Source organism: Opisthocomus hoazin, chromosome 6, assembly GCF_030867145.1.
Source record: "Opisthocomus hoazin isolate bOpiHoa1 chromosome 6, bOpiHoa1.hap1, whole genome shotgun sequence".
NCBI lineage: Eukaryota > Metazoa > Chordata > Aves > Opisthocomiformes > Opisthocomidae > Opisthocomus > Opisthocomus hoazin.
In genome coordinates this window covers 61,149,414-61,168,903 of record NC_134419.1, presented here as the reverse complement: position 1 = coordinate 61,168,903, position 19,490 = coordinate 61,149,414, and the positions used below count along the sequence as shown (strand labels likewise).

The following is a 19,490-nucleotide window of genomic DNA, read 5'->3' as shown; positions in this document are numbered from 1 at the left end:
AACTGTCACTGAGTACATTATTTCAAGTAAATCCATCTGCATTCTGTGATTACTGTCCACACAAAACACTTGCAAATTTTGGTAAATATGTATTTGGGATGAAAGCATGAAAATTTACTTTATCTATGATATATCAAAAGAGTTAAGATGGAAAGCTGAAAAATATTGGTTTGATTAAGCAGCTCTTCAAAATCACTTTGTATGCAGGGAAATTCTACAGCCAGAATCAACCAAGAGTACTTAGTCAAAATATCATTTATATCATATAAAGGATCTTTTGTCTCTGCAGCTAGTACTGATGGTTCTTTAAAAAAGTAAATAACAATTTTATAAAACCATGAAAGAAAGAAACATCTTTAACTTCATTCAATCCACACGCTGGCTATTTAAGAGCTGGTCTTCCATCTGAGAAAAAGAACTGTGTTTTCATTACAAAATTAATCAAGAGCCTGGTTTCTTACATATTCCATTCTTCTTCTTGAGGGAGGAGACAAATATAATTGCACTTGCTTTAATTAGTGGTGATGCTTCTCTAAGAATGACTCAAGACTTTTATCTCAAGATCAACTCTTTTTTGTGGCAGGGAGAATTTATCTGTCAGATCTGATCAGTAGTAACTATCACTGAAATCTATCTTCAGAATATTTAATTTTTGGATCCTATTACTTTAATGTGCTTTGTTAGTACACAAGGATTTTAATAGATGTAACATGATGCAAAAAGTCGTCTGAAAAATTCTGTCTGAGAAATTTACATAAACAGATAATCCTGGCACATTATACATCCCAAAGTAAAGTGGCAATTTCTCTTCTGGGAATTTTAAACACATACTGGAATAATCTAATAAAAATACTTTCCAATCCAAATTAAATTAATAAGGCAGTATTGTTAAAAAGAAGAAGCAGAACTAGGAAGCACAATGTGAAGTCTTCTGCTATTGAAAGGAACTCCATTGCCTTTTCTTTCTTCTACGTAGAGCTTCAGATTCAGGAAATTAATATATTAATGTCCTGTCATCAGTTTTACATTGTATCATTACGTCAGCAACTGCTAAGGAGACTCACCGATAACACTTGGAGAGCTGCTTTTATGAATCAAGCCCTGCTATTGATCAAGGCCAGCAAGTGCTATCACTGTACTGACAAAGATAAAATAGGAATTATGACCATACAAGTAATTTCAATCTGCAGGTACTTCCTTTCTGCATCACAAATTCACAAACTATGAAAAATGCAGCGATTAGGAGAATGCCAAGACTGGAAACTAAGACTGTTCCATAAGGGGAACTTTTTCATGGGTTAGGATGCTTAGCGAAAGCTACAAAACAAGCGGGGCAGAATACGTCTTACACCCTGTGTTCTTGTCTTATGTTACGGGTTTTGTTTTTTTAAAAAAGCTCGAATTTACATAAATTATCCCCATTTTAAAATGACTCAAAACTAAAATTAAATGTCTATAGGCAGACGAAAACATAAAAATTAATCCAAGTGTGGTCTCACATATCCACATGATTTGTATGGATACATAGTAAAACAATTTGATTTCTGGTATTATGGCATAAACTCTTTTAAAGAATTTAAATGTTAATGCATATTAAAATGTTCCTTTTGACAGTTCTAAAGAGAAATCTCAGATATTCTACTACTGCAAATTAGTTTGTCAGCTGCAGCCATTGGAAAATATATGTTACTGTCCCATAAAAAGTCATAAAATCATCTGTATAATCATACAACTACTAGTTCATGGTTGTTAGAAACTAAGTTGGGTATTTTCTTATTTTGTTTGGTAAAATGGAATTAATTAGTACTGACTGAGACTACTACAGAACAATTATATTAGTCCTGAAAAAGTAATTCATGAACATGAATACTTTTAAAGACTACTGCAAAGCAAAATTAGTATAAACGTACCAGATAATGCTACACTGAAAATCCATATATTTCCTATACACTGATACAGTGCCAATGTGAAATCACCCTTGTAACAACAAAGTGAAGATAAATTGCCTCTCTGTCATCAAGTTATAACCACAACATTTGGTTCCTCATGGAAGAAGTCAAATGTAGCAATTTCATCTGTCTATAATCAGTGTAAGCAGTCTCTAACACCACATCTCTGTGAAGGGAACCAGGATAGCTCAGGTACACAAAGAACTATGGGATTCCAAGGCCACAAATGAAGAAACTCATACTCAGGGTACCAGAGGGTGTTTTGGCTACATAAGAAAATCACAATTTATGTATTTATTCATTTATTTTTAAGAAGTACTAGAAGATACTATGAAAATCACAACCAATCTGTCCCTTACAGAAGTTCATCACATCTGAGAATTCCTATGAGATTTTTCATGCTGAACTATGTTAAAACAAAACGGAAGTCTTATTTTTCTTAGAGCTTAATTTCGCTTTTGGTGGCATTCATGGTCTCCCTCACTGGAGCTACACATGAGTCACAAAAATGTGAATTTAGATTTGTTATTCTCTTTCATTTGTACTGTTGTCTATTTGGAGTCATATTTTACTTACAGTGTTGGTCTTTGGACAAATGTGCTATTAAAACTGCAGAAGAGTTGTTTCAGTTTTTCTTTGCACTGGGATAGAAACACAGTAAAGATTCAGGCAAAAACATCTAAAATGAAAGCTATTATTTATTACTTATTTCCGTAGAGACTGGAAGCCAAATCATCCAGGATACTGAAGTGCTGCAAATTTTACAGAGTGAATGACACAGTGCTCCCCAAAAGCTCGTAATACAAAGACTAAGCTGTAACAGGTAAACTAAACAAGTGTGCAGGGTGGAGTTTGGAAGATGGGAACAGTAAACTGGATGCAAGCAATTCTACGGCAATTACAAACTATCACCTTCCCTGCTGGTATCAGATTGTACTCACTCATTCAGCTGTCTGCTATCCATAAGCACAGAGCCATAGATTTTTCTGAGGAAGCAGGTAAGTGCCAGAAACCATGTATCTTTGTCAGAAAATGATTTTGTAACACTGCCATCAATAATATGCATAGAATGACTCATAGCCATGAATCAGGAAAAAACCACAGCTTCACCATTTAGGTCCCAACACTATTTCTTGGTGCATCTCCACGAGTGATTTAGTAGTGTGTAGGAAGGGTTCTTTTTGATAAGAATTTGCTTGAGTAGAAGCGGTATGACTGCCAAGCGGCTTTTCTCCTTGTGGAAGAACCAATATTGACACTGTGCACAAGGCGTCACCAAAGGTGCCCCATTTGCTGTGTGGATATCTGGTTCTTCAGCAGCCATTGCTCAACGCCCATGTGGTACAGTCTTTAAAACAACCAGTGCCAACTCAACTGCCAGTGAAGAGTAAACGTGGGAAAGTGGCTCTTGAACCATAACATACTGCAACAGCTTGCAGCCTGGTGCCTCCCTCTTTGCGATGCATCAGTCAGTAATACAGCAGTGTCTTAAGGAAGTGAAGATCCTCCCAACAGCTTTTACTCTCAGCTTTAACCTCTGCTGAGAGCTTAGGTCTTCTCGTCGTTCCCTAGTTAGGTCTTTTATGAAAATAGGATTATCCTGGCAAAGTAGCAGGCTACTTTTTTAAATTTCAGACAAACCTTAAAACACTTAGAAAACAATGGCAAACGAAGGAAGAAAATTATTCCATAAAAGGAAAGAAAGGACCAAAGCACAGTAGCAAATGAACACTTTGGCCAGATGTTAGGAAAACTGCTGGGACGTGCATGAATTCAACTATTAAAAATGGGATAAATGGTTTCAGATTTAGGTAACCAGTCAAAATTATTTATTTCACGTGTAAGAACTAATGGCAACAGCCGTTGAGACCACAGTGCTCAAGTAACACTATGTATCTTTCATTTCAGAAGTGTCCGACACTTGGCAGTGGACAATTTTTATTTTATAAGCGATAATTAAGATAGAGACAGTAACACTGGTATTGCCCACATGCACACATGCAGCTAGATATACAGAGTCTTGTCACAGCACGGTGGAGCTTGCTGCCAGTGCTACACCTGCTCTGCTCTGCTCATTATAGGCTTCAGTTTCAAAGTCTGTCAAACTGTTATTTTTCACGGCACTACATTTACTGGAAAAATGTAAAGAGAAAAACACAGTAATCAGGGAAAAAAGCTTCGTTATAAGAAACATCTAAGGTACTATTTGCCAACATTCCAAAACAGATTAGTTACAACTCTAAGATACAAAGCGATACACCTTGATATAGTATCAACTAACTATTCTCTTAGTATTCTAAATATTGAGACTAGTAATAGAAACTAAACTTCTTCCCAGACAACTAAAACAAATGTTTTTAACTAAGGATTTGGTGAGCAAATGACCCCCCGGCCAATATGCACTTGGTGCAAAGTTTCCAATAGTTGAAGAAAGGATTCTTTTTCAACACCAGCAGTGTGCCTTTCTACAGGAATAGTTCAAAACTTTGCTTGGGACTGCTGCATCTGTCTAGAAAGGGTCTTTAAGGAAAAAACTGTGAAAAGGAAAGAATCTTACTCCCCCGCCGTTTTTTTTTCTCCATTGGGACGTTAACCATTCATTTCCAGTTGAGATAGCTGGAAGGACATACAAAGCACCAATCTTTCAGAGCACAGAATCTGCAAAGCAGGTGATAACTTGAACCATTTTTTGAGCAAAGTACTATTCATTTCAAATAAACATTACAACTTCATCTGGTTTTTTTTTGTGTTGATGAAAGGCAGTGTAAGATTTTATATATATTCATAAATTTATCGTACTAAGAACAAAGCCTATGCATCCCAACACAGCAAAAAACAAGATACAAAGTTCAAACACCACTTTCATCTGCATCGCCCTCCACTGTTCTCAAAGTTCTGCTGTGCATCCTACAGTAATCTGCTTATCAATCATAAAAATGAAGCTGCACAGAAGCAACCTTAAACCAATCCACTTTATCTCACTTTATTTTGCACATTCTGCAGGCTTAAAAGTGAATCCTAGAATTTTTCACTTCTACTTTGAAGCCTAGAGCGCATATAGAGCAGGGAAAAACAGCTGGAGCAGAGCAGTGAATCCGCTTTCAGTATTATTTACTTTACTGCTTTCAGCTGAGGTTTGGGCGCATAGAATGCCATATGCACTGTAGGTTCCTATCTTCTCTGTGAGGAAATTAAATAAAAAAGAATGAATGTTATTTGACTGTTGATTTAAATGCACAAATAAATTAGTATTTTTTCCTGTTTGTTAACTTGACCACCCAATATACCTAACTTCAGAGAATCTCTCTTACAGACGCTGTGCTCACGGTCGTCTGCAGTCTTAAGTTGGTTAACTTCAGAATCTTCTGACAGTGAGGCATTAAAAGCCACACAATGAACCCTGAAGTAATACAGTTTTCCCACACTTAGCTGCTCCAATCCTGTAATTAATGGTATAAAATTGTTTTTGAAGTGCCAGTGCACTCAGTTCCAGACAAACAAAAACAGTAACATCCTCTTTCTCCCCAACAGTAACAAACACCCAAACCAACCCTTTTCATGATTGATTTATTCCTCTATTCGTGTTTGGAGAGTGACTAGAGGTACACAACACGGGCAGCGAGGTAGAGGATACCTGATGCCAAAGGAGACAGAATGGTTTACCAGTAAGACACACCAAGATCTTCACATACTTTTATACTGTAAAACCAAGTGCTTGCACGTGTAAAGCACTACCTCCCTGATGCAAATAGTGACTTCATTTCTCAACAGCGGCAGGTATGCTGAGAAAAAAAGAGGAATTAGTTTTGTAAAATTCATAGTTCTGCCTCTGTACAGGGAGAGACAGATGTGTCAAGAAAACGTGGAAGATGGAAATTCCACTTTGGAACCAAGTCAGAGTTGAAAGAAAAACTACATATAGGACCCAGCCTCAATCCCATTTAAAACATTAACAGGCAAGAGGATCAGGAACAGAAGTCTATCTAGGCATAACTCTAACTTGCTTATTAAATTAACTAGCTTAATTTGTTTTCCAAATATATATTTATATATTTTTACTCTAGCAGAGGGTAACTATTTTTGCTTAACAAAACTAAGCAAAACAAATCCCAGATTAAAAGCATCTGGGATATGTCTCTGGCTTCAGGGTACGGACACGGTGCGATACCATTCTGGGTTCTTCTGTTTAAATTTTATTTTAAATTCATACATTTTGAATAACAGTTCCTCAAATCTTAGCATTAACATCCCCCTTTTCAGAATTTGGCTAAGATAAAGGGTAGCAAGTTGATACAGAAGGAGGTTACCATTCAACCACTGAGCCAGAAAAACTGCAATCGAGTGTTGCAAAACTCTCACAGTTCACAAACCAGCCCCAGGAAACCCGGTGGGTTTCTGAGCACCGTCTGCACTTCTCACATCCCATTTCGTACCAGAAACCCTCACGAACCTTTCACTAGCTACAGTGACAACTATGCTCCCTCACAGTTGTGTGAGATGATTCACTCGCTGTTATTCCATGGAACCGATGATTCATTCAGTCGTCTCCAGATCATGTTAACATGCACATAAAGGAAGCAAAAATCAAGTTCTTGAAGTTTGTTATGCTCAAATGTTTATTTTTTTGAGAGAGAGGGAGAGAAGAAGGCATCAGGCGTGCGGCGGGGAGCCCGGAGAGGCTACGTCCCTGCTCAAAGGCAAGGTTCGGGACACGCACCCGACCCACGTGTGACACGAGTGGCCGGATTTCACCGGCGGGCTGCGAGGCAGGATCCCGCCCTGCCCGGGCCGCCCGCTCCGCTCCGCCCCGGTACCCGCCGCGGGGAGGGCACGGCCGAGCGGTGTCCCCGTCCCCGTCCCCCCCCCCCCCCCCCCCCCGCAGCGCCGCGGACTCGTGCCTCTCCTCCCCCGGTGACATCTTACGTAATAAGCCAAGCTAATCACGACGGAACCGAGCCAAACCGCCAAGCAGGGTCAGCCAGGGACAACCACCCGCGGAACCGACGCTTCGGACCAGACCCCACCGCCCGCTCTCCGGCCGCCTTGCTAGAAAAATTCCGGCGGGGAGGGTCCGGCTCCCGCGGCCGCGCAGCGCTCGTCACCCAGCCACGCCGCGCGCCGTCCCCCTCAGGAAGCCACCAGCGCCGCGAACGGCACCGGCCGCTCCCGAGCGCGCTCCGCCGTCCCCGTCGGCGGCCGCCACCGCCGCCCTGCCCGCGCCGCAGCCCGCTCCCTCCCGCGCCGCGGGCTTGAGGAGAAAGTTACTCGGCGGCCCCGGCCCCTCGCGGCCCCGCTCCCCGCCGCCGCCGCCGCAGCGCGGCTCGGGAGCAATGTCACGTTCAACAACTTGTTATGACACATGATCCCCCCCCACCTCCCCGCCCGCATCCGCACCCCTCCGCCGCCCGCCCCTGCCGCCGGCCGGCTCGGCGGGCCCCTTACCTTCCCCTTCAAGAGGCCGCGGGCACCCGCGGGCGTGTGCGGGAGTGGGGTGCGTGTGGCAGCGCGGGCGGCGCCGGCTGGGCGGGGGAAGGGGAGGGGAGGGCGGCTGAGGCGGTTGGGCGGCGGGAGCGCGCGCCTCGCCGGAGTTGTTGGCGGGCGGCGGGGGAGGCTGCGGGGCGGCGCGGGGAGCGGGCGTGAGCGGCGCGGAGGGGGGGGGCGGAGGAGTTTCCCGGGGCTTGTTTACGCATTGCCGCCCCGCTCGGTGCACGCACTTCACTCTCTGATTGGACACAAACTGGGGCACAGCCTGGCTCGGGCGCCGCCGGCCCCCCGGGGAGGCGGCCCCCGGCGCCGCTCGGCCGCCGCTGGAGCCCCCCTCGCTGGGCTGCGCCGCGGCGGGGCACGGGGCGCGCCGCCGCCCCACGGGCTCCGCCAGCGCCCGCCGCTGCCAACCGCCCTCCCTCGGCCGCTGCCCGGCCGGCGCCTCCGCGCATGCTCGCTGCTCTGGCGGGGGCCCGGGAGGCGCAGGCGCCGCCGCGACTGCGCATGCCCGTTGAGGCGGCGAGGCCGGCTCGGCGGCCGAGCCGCTGCCCGTTCTCTGCCCTCAGCTCCCGGCGGAAGCCGGTGGCGGGGGCAGCGGCGGGTCCGTCTCGGGAAGCGAGAGCTTCGGCTCAGCGGCCGGAGGGGCGCCGGAGCGTTGCCCGCCCGTCTCTGATGGGTGGACGACGCGACCGAGCGGGGACCGGCGGGGCTGTCGGCTGCGGTGGCCGTGGCTCCGCTCTCCCGCGCGTCGCCTGGGGGCGTTACGTGACGGGTGGCTTGTGGCGCGGCCCAGGGACGGGCCCCGCCGTCCCGCGCCCGCCCTTCCGCCGGCAGGTGCGGCCCCGTCCCGGGGGTTTCGGCCGTGGCGAGAGCGCGGCGTTTGCGGTGCGTGAGGGAAATGGCCCGTTCTTCTGCCGCTCGTGGCGCGTCGGGTCAGGAGAGCCTCGGAGTCTGGGTGTCGGGTGCGGAGCGGGCGGCTGCAAGCGGCGAGGTTTGCTGCTCTGTCCGCGGCCGCTGCACATAAACACCGCGTTATTCCTGTTTGCGTGGGCAAAAGGCCGTTGCAGCAACGGGTATTTTCTTCTTAGTTTATTTCTGCTGTGCTGATTGTGACTCATACCCTATCCTTGGTAATTTCCAGTGGAAGAAATAATTTTAACCAAGGAATTAATGAGAACATAACACGACTGTATGACATCACTCATGTATTCATTAATTCTAATTAAGCAAGTCCTCACCACTCCTTTTATTCTCATCCCACAGTCAACAATTGCGATAAATGTAATATCAAAATAGATGCCATGAGAGCTCTTTGCAGTAGGAATCCCCAGTTTGCACTCTTAGTATGCACCACACGAATTTCCCTGACTAATTTTTAGGTGAGTAAGCTCCTCAATCAAGTTTTCTTGAGATTTAATAGTAAAGCACTCAACTTCCTCATGCTGGTAACAGAATCAATATTCCCCATAACCCGCTTCATGCCTCCTCTTGCATGAAGTTTGGGAGAAGGGCCCTTGCTAGAGCCATCTCCCTGCAAGCTGGCAGAGCAGCAGGCCAGCAGTCAGGACTGCTGATGCTAACTCATAGCTGAGCGTTCACCTGCAGGTTAGCACCTTTCATGAGTTCAACTTTATTCTTAGATGGAAAGCAGAGGAGTGGTTTTGAAAGGTTCGCTTTAATCGGTCCATGATGCTTTCCAAGTAGCATTGCATTAAAAAGTACATTATGTAGGGAGGAGTTCTCTTGTGCCTACTTACATCTTTTTCCCTTTTAGCCACTTCAAGCCTCCCTGGGAGCACTTACCAGGATATTGGAGTTTAAGATGCTTTAGCGTCATCTGACCAAGTCACAACATCACATTTATTTAGACATTGATGTGCACTGTCAGTAAGTGGATATTCTGAGGCTTTGCTGGCCAGACCAGTGTTCATCTTGACTGTCAGTTCAGCTGTTGGTTATATTTGGGTTTGTGATAATCAGCCAGATTTGTGATATCAGAGCAGTGCATGCAACTCTTTTGAGTTTATACTTAATGGGGGTCACATAATGCACAGAATATTTTTAGAGTTTAAAAGAAACTTCACTGAAAATAAACTGTGCTGTTTATACTTTAAGCTATTGCATCAGGCTCACTGAAAACTCAGACATCTCTGAATTGTTTTACCTGAGTCCTACCCTTAAAGGTTTTGGGGGGCTTTGGTTTGGTTTTGGGGGGTTGGTAAATAAAACCGGCCATAAGCTTTCATTTGCAGAACATAGGGAAATTCTGGATCATGAAACAACAGTACCAGAGAGAGACAATGTTTCTCACTGGGGTCGTCTTTTATCACAAAAAAGGGCAGAAAAAGAACAAATTCCTTCCTCACCCTTCCTGTACGTGAAGGTACTTGAGCACCTTAGTGATTTTACTGGAAAATAAATTCTGCCGTAAAACTTCTGAGAGCTCCCGTGTTTCTGGGAGGCATGGTAGTGCCAAACTGTAAGACCTAGAGAGGGGACTGTCAGTGAGGAGCAACTGATGCCTACACTGGTGCCAAGGAAGAAACCATACCAGAAGATGAACATATTAAAGGTATTTTTACAAGTAGAAAATGCAGCTACCAATGATAGTCTAGACATGGCAGGACAGAGCTCAGAGCAGATTATCTTCCTTTACTAAGACAGCAAGGAAGGCATACAATAAAACCAATGCAAAACATGATTCAGTATTAAGACAATTATCTCACCAAATGTTCTTTATCTACCTAAACGATGGATGTGGGTTTCCCCTTTGAAGGTTTTCTTCAGAGTGAAGGTGACCACAGATTTAAATATAAGTACATTGTAAAATTAGATGAAAACTTATCTTCTCACATGTTTTCTTCGCTCCTAGGAGACACCAAATAGCAAGAGACTAATAATGAAAGCACAGAAGTTGGCACCACTCACTCTATTTGTTGCCATGCAAGATATAAAGGTCTAAATCCATTAAATGGCTGTGAAAACCTAAACTACAAATTTTATTTTACATCTTAGATGATACTGAATTTGTAGTGTAAATAGCTTTTACAAGTTCACAGCAGACTTTGCATAAAGCAGAAAAGGGTTTGTCTGGTTCATGACTCAGTATCCTAATCATATTTCTGTTGCTTCCTCTACTGATTGTATTTCTAGTAGAGTGAGGAGCCTTAAACTACTCCCTGGGGCTCTCTTCTTGATCCCAAGCTTTTTAACATGTAGGTGTTTCCTCAAGATGATGGTTTTTATAAGCTGTCAGTTAACTGTGATTAGAACAACAGCCACATCTGGATCTCCTGATGATGCATCTTTGGAGAACTGGCATGAATGTGGTTCTCAACTGTAAAATATCTGGTTTGGGAATATTTTTTAAAAGTAAAAAGCAAAATCAAAGTGTTTAACTTGGTTCTTAGCAGTTGCCACATTTAGGGTTGCAAGTTAACTTACAAGTCATTAGTAGATTCTGCCTGTCAAATAAGCCCACGTAACTTCCACTGAAGGACAAGCTGTAACCTTTTGGTATACGTTTTATCTTTCAGATCCCTGGCTCTCAGTTTCTGGATTAATATACATAAGTCTCAGTGGATGCCCTCCCTACCTCCTCAGGAATATTGCCAAGGTACATTTTTCCATTTCTGAAGCTTACATAGGAATTGCAATTCATGGCTTTAAAATATCTAGCATTAATTATGCAGCTTTCTTATGAGCTAGGAGTTCTTGCCAGAGTGAGTGATGAAACCCTCTCTCTCCTTTCATCCAGAATTTGACTACTAAGCTGTCTTGTTTAGCAGAGTACTGGCGCACTCCATGACTACTTCCATTTGAAAAGAGAGCATCACCACTCCTAATTCCCCGTTTAGAACCACTATGCTATTTCAAATACTATTTTACACTATGATTTTGCATTTCAGGTATTTCAGTTTCATTCATTGTATATGTTACTGTGTCATATGAATAGGCTCTCCAAGCAAGGTTATCAAGTGTTTACTAGTCAGCTACAGGCACCCTTGGGTTTTACTGAGCACGGCTTAGCGGTACTCTGATTCCAGAGGAACTCATAGCAGCAGTGAGACTAAATTGTGAATTCTACTTTTTGGTGGATAATTTCAACTTGAGCATTGTTTTATTTCTATTGTATAAATACTGAAACACGCTGACTATTAATTACACAGCAGAAAACAAGTGCTCTCTTGCCTTCGAACTGAGAGAGCTTTCACTCCTTGCAGAGGGGAAGGAAGAGGTGTAAAACACCTGCTCAGCCTGGCTTCAGCTGCAGCAGGAGAAGGAGTTGCCGTATGATCTCTCAGTCTCCTGTCAGCTGGGATAGCTGCCTAATTAGAAAGTTGGTACAGAGCCTACCAAAAGAAAATGTAATAGTTTACTGTCTCCTCAGGACAAAGCTGTTGAAATCAGCATGTTTCATATAATTTATTGGTGCATTGTAATATAAATGACAAACATCTTCTAGCTAGCAGCCAGCATCTAGTACTAAAGACAAATATCTCCAGTGTTGGAGCAGATCATAAGCACAGCTACAGCAACATCAGGGCTAGACCCTCAATTGGGTGTTCAGCACTCCTGCAAAGGCAGCAGAGTCTCCATGAACCTGCTCTTGCGCTTTGAGGCAACTTGGATCTCATCTCTGGTCATGCCATTCCAGGAACTTTCTCTACTTCCTTCCGGTTCACTACTTTTTTTTTTAAACTAAACTGTGCTCTATAGCTTAGTATTATTGTGAGACATTTTAGCTTTAATGTCAGAGAAAGGTCTTTCCCAGCAGTTGTTTGAATTTCATCATTTTAAGCAATATGAACTGAGGTATAATTAAATTGTGTAAGAGACTATTGCAACACGTCATCTTGTAGGCAGGATAAAATACCTGAGAGTGACTATGGGCAACCTCCTTCCAAAATGGAGAAGGATATAGACAGGTTGTCTCCTACTAATGAGCTGCATTGTTTCACACTGGGGAGTTCTGCTTACAGAGAATTGTGAGAGTAGATTTTAATAGACGAAACTATTAACTTTCTGTTTGAGTGGGTTGGCAGGACAGGACTGGTACCTGTGCTCAATAACCACAGCTGCTGTTTCTGAGAAAGTCTCCCTCCTGTCAGTGAGGAGACGATCCTTTATCAAGAGATTCAGATAATTACTGAATGGAGTTAATCTCTTAGCAGCCCAGAGACCATGCCAGACAGTCACTTTTATGCTGCTGAACAGAATGAATGAAGGAAAGGCGGATGGCAGAGCAACGTCTCCAGGAACGCTTTTTCTTTTCATTTACACATTGGGACATAACTGATCTCCTGCTCTTCCCTTCTGTAGCCTGTGGTGTGCAAAATAGCTCTCAAGTCAGTTGAGAGAAGCAGCTACTCAGGAGGAGGAGGAGAAGCTAGATACCTAAATTTGGATCGCATGCATACCCTGCCATGATAAACATTTTCAGATTATCCTAAAGAAAAATGTTTCCTGCATTGAGTCTTTATTTTCTTTTGATGATGTTGATTTAAGCCAATGTTGAAGTCAAAAAAAGCAGGACTAAACTTTATTTTTTTTAAGATCCTTAGAAATAATTTTTTTAAATTTCTAGAGTTTCTACTAAAATACCTGTGGTGGGTCTCTCTGGCAACATGAACAGTAAGATAAATGACAACAGGTCAAGTTCATGTATTACACCACTTTCTAAATTAGAATTAAAAATCCTCACAATCACAAGTGTTTCATCTGGTATGTTTTGTCACGGTCCTCACTGGGGCATCTGAACATGTTAGTATTAAAAGGACAAATGTATTTTTAAGTTTGATTTCTATGTCAGCTACAATGTAGGAATAAAGATTTTTAAAAGGTAGAGAGAAAAAAGTTCTGCTTATGCAGTATTTATTTTCAGTCTAGCCTGTGGACCTCACTGAAAACAAGCAAGTTATATGGGGTTTATAAATTTTGGCTGGAGCAGTTGAGGTGTCCATGTAGATAACTAGAGCCATAGATACTGGAGATTTCCTTTACGATGGGATGCAACAGTACAAGGAGAAAAGGAAAAGAAATATTTGTGTGGCAATTCCATCCCACAGATCAGAGATCCTTCTTGAATTTCTTTCAAAAGAAGCAGCCACTAAGAACTCTTCCCACAGGACACAGCACAGATGGATTGAAAAGTCCCTACATGAGAAGGAGCTTTTCTAATTATTAAGGCTCAACCTGTTCCCTAGCAAATACTTAGGATGACACAGCACACACAATATTGTATTAAAACAAATCTATTTTTCAGCACATAGTAAAATTTGCAGTACAAACCTGCATTTTTTCAGCCTCATAGCATGAACATATTTTATACATTTTTTTTCATCCCCTCTGCATGTGCCTGATAGCAACATCACTTGGAACACAGTAACACTCCTTATAAACTTCCTCCAAGACAGCAGAGATCCAGCAGTTTTTAATCCCAAATGATTTAAAAACTAATATAAAGACATACGTGAGCAGTCCAAACAGTTACTATTGAGAGCTGAAGTTATTATTAGGCAATATATGTATTTTGAAAATGAGTCAGTGAAAGATTTACTTATCGGGCGGTAGTGTACTATTATATTTTCTTGGCAAACAGAAAAGATTTTCAACCAAGAGATAAGGATGGAGAATTTGACAGACTGCTGTTTATACTTCTAATCAGAATGGTTACCAGGATATTTTGGTTTATCGAATGCGTAAAAATTCTCTCACTATGTGAAAATTTTCACTCATTAAATCATGAAGAGTCTATAGCTGCAAATCCACGCAGAAAAAATACAGTGCTTTTGTGATTTGATTTATCATATTCAAAACTAGGTACTGCATAGTTCCATAATGGTATATTAAGCATTATTTATTTTTATCTAATTTTATTTAATGATGTGCATGATCTCTTTGTTTCTGAGTTCTGCTATTTGCAGATGAGTTTATAGCAAACTGAAAATGTTTTGGTCATGTCTCAGCAGCTGGGCTACAGCCTCACGGTAGGCAATAAAAGTTATCGCAGGTGGCTTTTATTTGTTCAAGGCAGACATGTCAGCACCTTGGACTGCTGTACTGCACACTTCATAGAAAGCCTTGAACATCCTGTCCGTTCAATTAATTTTCAACTTTGCATATGAAAAGCTGGCATAAGTGTGGCTGCTGGGAAACATGGGGATGCCTTAACATTCCTCAATAAACTGGATCCTCAGTTGCCTGTAAGGTAGTCAGAGAGAAATGACAGAACTGCAGAAACACTCTGCCCATCAGATTAAGGAAAACAAGTTCCTTGCCAGAGGAGCATGCCTCCTCTTTGGAGCTAAGCACGTGTCAGGGACCAGCTGGACTAACTGCTATTAACTGGGGTGGCATTAATCTGGGTTGTTCTCTGACCAGCTGCTGGTTTTCACAAAGCTTCCAAGAGCTTCACGTTCTCAAAGTCTGTCTGTCTGTCAAAGATAGCTGGACCTTGTCAGTAAATTCAATCATCACTAGGGAAGCAAAGCCAGCAGATGGACAAACAGCAGGACTATAGGTCTTATTTCTTTCAAGCGCCCAGCCGAACTCCAGTTAGATCTAGCCTTCAGAAGTTCTCTTAAGACTAACTAAACACTTTTCTATAATGCTGGTTAAAAGCTCAGACTACATTTTCATTAACCTTATGATAAACATATGTTTTTTAAATTGAAATTCAATGTTTTGAGGAAGAGCTGTAAGCAACCAACTTTACAGACATCCTTAGTGACAAGTCAATGGAAGCAGGTGGACATCTAAACTTAACATTGAATCTATTTTCACACAGGCACAACTGTAAATAGGAAGAATCTAACAAGACGAATTGGCGAAACTGAAAAACTTTACGCCCCCAAATTTTATGTAATGGAAATTTCAAGATCACATCTAGATTCCTGCCAAATTCAGGATCCATATGCACTGCTGTGGAGTTAATTTGAATTTGGAATTCAAGGTGTTACTTCTTCACTAGTGTATAGCATGTTCAATAAAGACAGATTCATATCTGGAGAGATGAAATGAGAAAGAGCGGTAGAGCGTGAGGAAACAAAGATTGGAAAAAGAAGAGCAGTAGAGAGAAAGAGGATGCGTGTCAGGTGTCTGTGTAATTGAAGTTCTCAGCTGCACCGGCAGCTCCTCTGCCTGTTGGAGAGCTAGCTGCAGGTACAGTGGCAGCAGCAGGCTTTTTTGTGCTGTTAGACAATTTCATTCACAAACTCTGGAGGGGGAAGTCAAGAAAATCAATGCCGCTATTTCCATCTGGTTGCCCACAAGATCATGTGAATGAAATCTGCCAGTGATGCTAAGCAGCTCGCGAGGCTGGATGACTGTGTAATTACTGCAATTTCCTTCTTCCTCCCTCAGTGTTTAGTTTATATTTTCTCTGCTACATTCTGTCCAGCCCCACATATCCTTAGTTACTGATAGACATCATTAATTTTAAACATACTAATTAAGTGCGTTACAGAAAATCATTTAGACCAACCAGAGGGAAAGAGAAGCCTTCATAATTGCTCAGATATAGACATTGGTGGAAAAGTAAATAAAAACATGGATGCACAAACCATCTGGTGAACTGCACAGTGAGAAGCGGGTAGGTTCTGTCTACCTAGGATGATACCTCATTTAGAGTGTCGTACCCCTATTGTGATGCTCTAATTCAAGGAGGCATTTTGGAAAAGCAAGGAGAAAGGGCACTGGTTAAGTTTACATTTAAGTTTTGAGAAGGCTTTCTTCCTTTAAAACACCATGTTATGTGTATGTGTTTTCCTAAAATAGAAGGGAAGCTATCAAATGCCTTTGAAACCTGTTTAAAAAGCCCTCATACGTTAGAAGTGAGAAAGGAAATATCGTGTTCCTAACTGATGTTATTTTCTACTTGGAACTAAATAACTTTCATAATGGTGTTGTTGCCACCACACAAAATAAGCTGGTCAGACCTGGTTTAGTAACTGACAGACAGGTAAAGCTTCATCAACTCTATCTACATATAGGCAGAAATAGTCACAATAAAACCAGAATTTTTAAACAAATATCAAAGACAGAGATTTCTGAATACTGATATTTTCAGTTTCAAATAATTTCATTAATATTTTAAGACTTGCTTTTACATAGAGGTGAGCAAATTTAATTTTGCTGTGACTGCAGCACTTTGGGCTTCAGGTTTCAAAGCTCAGACATCACTACCTGGACTTCCATGCAAAATGAAAGTCTTGTATGATACAACCAAATTTTAGTTTCTATTGAGATTAATTCTTTCAGTTGTTAAGTAGCAGGCTGAAAAATAAGTCACAGTATCTGGAGAAATAAATAATGAAATAGGCTGGCAGTTTAAATGAGAGCACACCCTGACCAGTAGTAGTATTTAGTGAAATCTGACTGCTTATCATTTGATGTTTCAATACCTCCAAAGCCTCAGAAACCTGAGCAGGGCTGGCCAGAGGCCCCTTTCTCATTTTTTCATTTGGAACAGGAGTTCTTAAGCCATCAGATGGAGACTCTCTTCTTCTTTCTGCCTGGATAAGCTCCTTAGTGATGTACAGATCTCCAACATGGGCCCTGCTGCACCACACCAAGGGACTAGGAAAACCTGGAGGACTTTGAATGCAAATTACACCTTCTTTCTCATTAAAAACCCAAGTATTGATCTTCTATTTATTATCACTTTGTGACTTAGAAAGTTGTTTGGACTGCAAAGCCACGTAAGAGTGACAACTGAAGCTAGGTGTGTCTTTCCTGCCATCTCACAGCTGCCTCCCTGGCGAGGTGAGGAGAGAGGCGCACTGATGTGACAGCACACACTTACACTGGCATTAGCTATGCTAAGCCTGTCTGGTAGATAGAAGACTTCTGTCTCCAGAACAGATTATAGGCGCATTTCGTCAGCCCAAGTTCAATCCCTCCTGACAGCATGCCTACTTTAATGCCATCTTTCTTTTGGAAAATTTCACCTATCTTTCCTCAACAGCTTTTACCACAGAGTTCCTGGGTAAGTAGACCTAGGGGTATGAAGGGTGCTGGATTGTTAGCAAGAGAGGACAGATTCTTTTATCCAACAGATTTGATGCAAGTGCCACATGATGTTCAGCTAGAGGAGTGGCTTCATGACTGATGTGATTAGGTGATGTATTTTATACGTGCTTTATGCTTAGCCCGACTCCTGAGGCTGATTGTAACTCCTTGTTGCTGTTACTGATGATTTGTCTTCTGAGAGCATCAGTCCACTACGAAACTTTCCCCAGGTGCAAGAGAGACACAAGATGACGACTTTTAATTCTTTTTTTTTCCTCCCCTATTAGCAGTATAGTCCACATAACTAACAGCTTGGAGGATGGTTTTCTGTTTTGGAGTTTTTTTGGTTTAGTGTGGAGTTTTTTTGTTTGTGGTGGGTTTTTTTGTTTTTTTTTTTTAATGGCTTGGGTAATAACTGGCAATTTCAGTAAGCTCCAGCATCTTGCTTCTTTCTCCCACAATCCCAAATAAGCATCACACTACAGCACACACTGCTGGTAGCCCACACCTCTCCTTTTCAATCCCTGCAGCAGGTCCCGATTTGTTCATCTTACTCTCTGCAGGGAAAGTACCTTTAGCTGCCTTGCATTCATTCTTCACTCAGCAAAATGTGGAACAAATGTTCAGTGACAGCCTGTTGCACACCAGTTTAAGAGTGCATAAAACAAAGAGGCTACTGATAGCAGCTTTTGGAAATTCAGCATTTTGTACTTAAAGCTGTTCAGCTTTACAGTAATGTGATGGCTCCTTCTGCAATTAGATTTCCAGGCATGTGTGGCTTTATGTAAAGCAGTATTACTGCATTTTTAAGACACTTCTGGATTTCCAGTAGAGTCCTTTGTAAACTCCTAAGAAGTTTGTTCCGTTCACCAAGGGCAAGTCCTGCCTGACCAACCTAGTGGCTTTCTGTGATGGCGTTACTAGATCAGTGGACAAGGGAAAAGCTATGGTTGTCATCTGTCTGGACTTCTGTAAAGCCTTTGACACAGTCCCTCATAACATCCTTCTCTCTAAATTGGAGAGATATGGATTTGATGGGTGGACCGTTCGGTGGCTAAGGAATTCGTTGGAAGGTTGCAGCCAGAGGGCAGTGGTCAATGGCTCTATGTCCAAGTGGATGCCGGTGACAAGTGGTGTCCCTCAGGGGTCCATACTGGGACCGGTGCTGTTTAACATTTTCATCAATCACTTAGCAAGATCGAGTGCACCCTCAGCAAATTTGCAGATGACACCAAGCTGAGTGGTGTGGCTGACACACCAGCAGGACGGGATGCCATCCAGAGGGACCTGGACAAGCTGGAGAAATGGGCCTGTGTGAACCTTATGAGGTTCAACAAGGCGAGGTGCAAGGCCCTGCATCTGGGTCAGGGCAAACCCCGCTATCAACACAGGCTGGGGGATGAGGGGATTGAGAGCAGCCTGGCTGAGAAGGACTTGGGGGAACTGATGGATGAAAAGCTGGCCATGAGCCACCAATGTGTGCTCGCAGCCCAGAAAGCCGACAGTATCCTGAGCTGCATCAAAACCAGCATGGCCAGCAGGTCGAGGGAGGTGATTCTGCCCCTCTGCTCTGGTGAGAGCCCACCTGGAGTCCTGCATCCAGCTCTGGAGCCCTCCACACAGGAAAGACATGGAGCTGCTGGAGCAGGTCCAGAGGAGGCCACAAAAATGATCTGAGGGCTGGAGCACCTCTCCTGTGAGGAAAGGCTGAGAGAGTTGGGGCTGTTCAGCCTGGAGAAGAGAAGGCTCTGGGGAGAACTTATTGTGGCCTTTCAGTACTCAAAAAAAGCTTATAAGAAAGATGGAGACACTTTTTATCAGGGCCTGCTATGGTAGGACAAGGGTTAATGGTTTTAAACTAAAAGAGAGTTGAGAAAAGGCTGAGTTGGGGCTGTTCAGCCTGGAGAAGGCTGCAGGGACACCTTATAGCAGCCTTCCGGTACCTGAAGGGGGCCTATAGGAAAGATGCGGAAAATATTTTCATCAGGGCTTGTTGTCATAGCACAAGGAGCAATGGCTTTAAACTAAGAGAGGGTAGATTTAGAC

The 19,490-nt window shown here is 43.0% G+C and overlaps 1 protein-coding gene and 1 long non-coding RNA gene across 3 annotated transcripts in view; one reads left to right on the top strand and one right to left on the bottom strand.

The window, feature by feature from the left end:
• Nucleotides 1-7,504, bottom strand: part of PCGF5 (polycomb group ring finger 5) — a 76,839-nt gene extending 69,335 nt beyond the window's left edge. The window contains exon 1 of one of the 2 annotated variants that reach the window (XM_075423414.1): nucleotides 7,392-7,504. The gene's annotated coding sequence lies outside the window, so the exon portion shown is untranslated. The remainder of the gene's footprint in view (nucleotides 1-7,391) is intronic. The other variant, XM_075423416.1, reaches the window with a different exon arrangement.
• Nucleotides 7,357-19,490, top strand: part of LOC142361637 (uncharacterized) — a 29,647-nt gene continuing 17,513 nt past the window's right edge. The window contains exons 1-2 of the long non-coding RNA XR_012764277.1: nucleotides 7,357-7,440; nucleotides 10,970-11,049. This is a non-coding gene — a long non-coding RNA (uncharacterized LOC142361637). The remainder of the gene's footprint in view (nucleotides 7,441-10,969; nucleotides 11,050-19,490) is intronic.